The sequence below is a fragment of the Chinchilla lanigera genome, unplaced genomic scaffold (genome assembly GCF_000276665.1).
Source record: "Chinchilla lanigera isolate Chin_1 unplaced genomic scaffold, ChiLan1.0 scaffold00050, whole genome shotgun sequence".
In the NCBI taxonomy this organism is placed as follows: Eukaryota; Metazoa; Chordata; class Mammalia; order Rodentia; family Chinchillidae; genus Chinchilla; species Chinchilla lanigera.
Window position 1 is genome coordinate 7,441,691 of NW_004955451.1, and position 4,660 is coordinate 7,446,350.

Consider the following 4,660-nt stretch of genomic DNA (forward strand, 5'->3'; position numbering starts at 1 on the left):
GGTTAGACTGTTGTGAGTCAATCTGGCTGCCGTACTTTAGGGAGCTGGACAGCTGCAAAGGTCGCAGGAGGCGCCTTGTTTCCCAAAAGATGTTTGGTATTTACTTTTGCTCCAGCATGTTCTTCTGCTCTGATAACGATTGTCATCCTCCATTACAATAAAAGCTGTCAGAGGGATTTTCTAGGCATATGGCGTTAATTTCGTTTTCCCCTCTGTGGTCATAAGAGAGTTTGCAAAAATGAAAACAAAACACAGCAAGCCGCACTCAGCCATTCTTCAATGGTACTTATTGGACAGCCATCCTGCCCTGCACATAGGAGAGGACAGGCGCCCCATTTCCAGAGCAACACGAGGGACACACTCCTTTCGGGGCATCGGCTCCGACGTGCTTCATTTTACATTTCCTTGCCAGGCTTTGAGAAATGCATCAGAGAGCACTACCCAGGTTTCGTTGGAAAACAGAATATCAGCCGCATTTTCTTCTCATCACCACATCATTTGGAATCGTGACTGGGCTTTGTAGTTGCCAGAGCCTATTCATGTCCACTCACTGCTTGCAATACTTTAGCGAGGTAGGCAGGCAGCTCTGATTAATTCTTGTCCTACAGGTCAGAGACCTGAGCATTAGGAAGGAGGAGACACTTGGCCAGGGAAGTTGTTTCATCCGGGGAAGAGGCCAGTCTGTGAAGTCCCTCCACTCTTTTCATTGCCATCCATCCTCCATCTCGGGGGGAACTACTTAAACCAACCATAGTGCCATTGTGTATCAGTAAGGATTCTCCTGAGAAATAGAATGAATACTATGCCTATGTATTATGTATTTGTGATTGTTAATTCTAATGCATCAACTTGATTGGAGTAGGAAATACCTAGCAGTTGAGCAAAGCACAGTTCTAGGTGTGTCTGTGGAGGTGTTTCCAGAGATGACGGGCATGTAGGCCAGCAAACCAAGGGACCAGGACCCACTGAGTTATGGGTGGCACCAACCAATAGGCTTGTAGCCTGGGTGGAATAAAAGGGAAAGAAGCAGGAAGTTGACACAAGGTTTGAAGAGCTCATCCTGCTTGACTGGGCGCATCTTTTGCTGCCATCACCGGTGGACATCACACTCGATTATATTCAGCCTTTCCATGCAAACTCACACCAGTGACTTGCCAGGGAGCTTCCAGGGTTTTGGTCTCAGACTGGTGCTACATCCTTGATCCCTCGTGTTCTGTGGCCTCCAGCTTCTTGGACTGAGCAGCCATTGGATTCTCCAGCTCCCTAAGGCACAGGGGGTCATTGTGGCCTCTCCTACCTCTGATTGTGTAGGCCTACCTAATAAATCCCCTTGCACAATTACATAATCTATTCTGTTTCTCTAGTGAACTCTAACCAATACAATGTCTATGTTTATATCTATGTGTATGTCTATGTGTATATCTGTATATAAATATGAGTAGAGAAGAGGGAATTTATTTTGGGAACTAGCTCATAGGAAGATTGATGATGGAGGCCAAGAAGTCCCATAGCATGTGCTCTGTGACCTGGAGACCTAGGAAAGTGGTGTGGCTTTGAGTCTGAAATCCTGAGGATGAAAGGAGCTGATGGTGCAACCCTCAATCCAAGCTAAATGGCCAGAGAACTGTTTGGCGGGGGACCCAGTCCTCGTCTGAAGTTCCAAGAACCAATTGTTCTAAAGTCCTAGGGCTGGAGGGGATCAGTGTCTCATCTCAGGAAGAGAAAAGGAATTGGCTCTGGTTCTGCCTTTTTGTTGCACTGACCCCACAATGGATTGGATGATACTAGCCCACAGGGGTGCGGGCAGATCTTCTTTATTCAGTCTGCTGATTCAAATGCTCATCTTTTCTGAAACACTACCCCAGACATACCCAGAAATACTCTACTAGCAGTCTTGTTATCCCACAACACAGTGAAATTGACATACAACATGGACTATGACAGTCCGCCTTTTATTGGTGTATCCTTTTTCTCAGAAGAATATCCTAGCTTACAAGTTCATCTGAGGTCTAGCTTCTCTAGTTTATGTAAGGCATTCTCGCCCTGTACCCCACTGTCCACCCAAAGATGCACTCAGATTTTACCTAACCTCACAGTATCATTCTCTCATTGCCCTGACATTACTTAGGAGGCTGCTCTACCTTTCCACTTTCACACATATCTACCTCATGCTTACTAATTAGTTACATTTCAGTTTGAGAATAGCTTTCTTCAGGAAGCCCCCTTTCTGGGTTCGATGCCTCTACCACACACCTGTCACTCTCTTGAATCCCCTCTACTGAATCCACCCACCTGTCTGCCTCTTGTGCTGGGCTGTAAGAGCTGTGAGGATGAGGACTGTCTAGCTCATCTGTGGAAGTACCTACACCCTAGCAGTAATTAGGGAGGAATGGTTTGCTAGCTCATTCATACTCAGGCAGCACATCTCCAGCACATAAATCAGGAAGCACTGGATCACTCTTGGTGCTGGTTACTCCCCATGCACCCTATCTATTCCATCTGTGATCATCTCTGTACTTGGAAAAAAGGAGAGTCCTGGGACCACACACAGCAACCCTGCTGTGATAGTTTGGGAAGCACCCAAAGCAGAAATGGGAGGAGAAGTTAAGGAGTGAGCTTAGGACAGTCCCTTCCCTTTCTGTCCCGTCTTTATTTGAAACCATGCTCAGGTAGTAGCTGCACTTGTCTACACCTACAGATCTGGCTTGGTGCCTTCTCCTCCACAGTCTAGTTCTCCATGGCTTCCAGTGACATATTACCCTATCCCTTAGCCCTAAAAGCAGAAATAGCTTCTAAGTCCTGCTCCTTAGAGGTGCTTCCACATCATCTGCTTGTTTCCAGGACCCCCACCACCTATTACAAGTAGCGCTTCCACTACAACCATTTGTGGTAGATTCTATTTCCTGCCAGGTTTCTGACTGATGAATTAGTCTACTTGGTAGAGGTGAAATTAGATTTTCAGGTTTCCTAGGATGGCTCCTGTCAGCTTTAGATTTCTGAAGATCATTCTCAAGACAGCTCTAGATTGCTGCCTTATTATACAGACATAGACAAGAATTTCCAGAAGACTTGCAGTAAAATTTCTACTCTTTGCCTAATTTTCAGCATTTCTGCTGTGAGAATCAACAGGTATCCTTACATCTGAGATCACACTATTCCAAGACAATTTGGTATCTACACATCTACATACTTCAGTAATATGGAAAATCTCTCTTCATGCTTCAAAACTATTTTGCAATGTTCTCAAAATTCCTCTCAGCTCACTGGACTTCTTCCCAGTTGCGTTCCCTAATTGTTCTCTCAAGAAGGCTATATCTACACTCACACGGTGGTTGTTGGACTGTAGGGACACTGGCACAAAAGAAGCTGTAGATGCCAAGGGTTGAGGCACTGGTGTTTCCCTCTGAGATCTTGTGAGAATTATACTCTCCAAGAAGAACACAGGAATGGAGATAGCCTGAATCTATCACAACTTGGAGAAGGAAGAGCCATTATCAGATCTGAAACACTCCATTGCAGAAACCAAGATTAAATTACTCTGTGGTTCAGGCCAAGCTAAACAGGACCCAATGTGCTGGGGAAATTATGTGTGCAAATAGCATCCAGGTGAAGTGTGGAAAACTTGGACTTAGTCAAGAAAATATTGTAAAATGTATCTCATAAAGGACTCGTGTCCAGAATAAAGATCAGTTAAAACTCAACATCAAGAAAACAACTCAACTTAAAAAGGACAATTAGGAATTTCACCAAAGAGTACATACACATGGAAAATTAGAAGGTAAAACGCTCAACACCATTAGCCACAAGGAGAACATAAATTTAAATCATAATTAACTACCACTGTATTATTTATGAGAATGGCTAAAGTAAAGGGTATTGGTAATACCGAGTGCTGACAAGGTCATGGAGCAAATGAAACTCTCCCACACTGCTAATGGCTGTGCAAAATGGTACAGCCATTCTAGAAAAAGTTTGGAAATTTCTCAAGAAGTGGTAGGCATATTTCTCCCAAGATTTTCAGATCCAATCTCAGGATCTTGCATAAATATTACCTTTAAAGGCACCAGGACTTTTGTAGATGTGATTAGGAGTCTGGATTTTGAAACGGTGAAATTATGCAGGGCAGATCCAATCAGTGCATTTAAAACAGGTAACTTTTTCACTAAGCCACAAGAAATGTAACAGTAGAAGGATTAGAGGATGAAATAAGGGCTAGAGGGAGATATATGTGAAAGGAACTCAACCATAATTGCTGTTTTTGAAGACAGAAAAAGGGGGCCACAAGGCAGGATCTACAACTGCACGGATCTTTCCTCTGCCAATAATCTGAACACATGTACCCTAGGAGCTTCCAGAAAAGAATGTGGACCTGCTGATACTTGAGTCTAGCTTAGTGTTGGGTATGTGACCTACAGAACTGTAAGATAGTAAATGGGTACTGTCTAAATAAGTTTGTGTTAATTTGTAATAGGATCAATAGAACTAGCATAACACATAATTGAGCAATGCTACTTCCAGTATCTCACCTAGGTAAACACTTATGTTCACATAACCAACAGACAGATGTTTACAGAATTTCTATTTATAATCACTGTGACAGTTCATTGTCAACTTGGCTGAATCGAGAGTCACCTGGGGAGTTATTAAGGCACATTTCTGG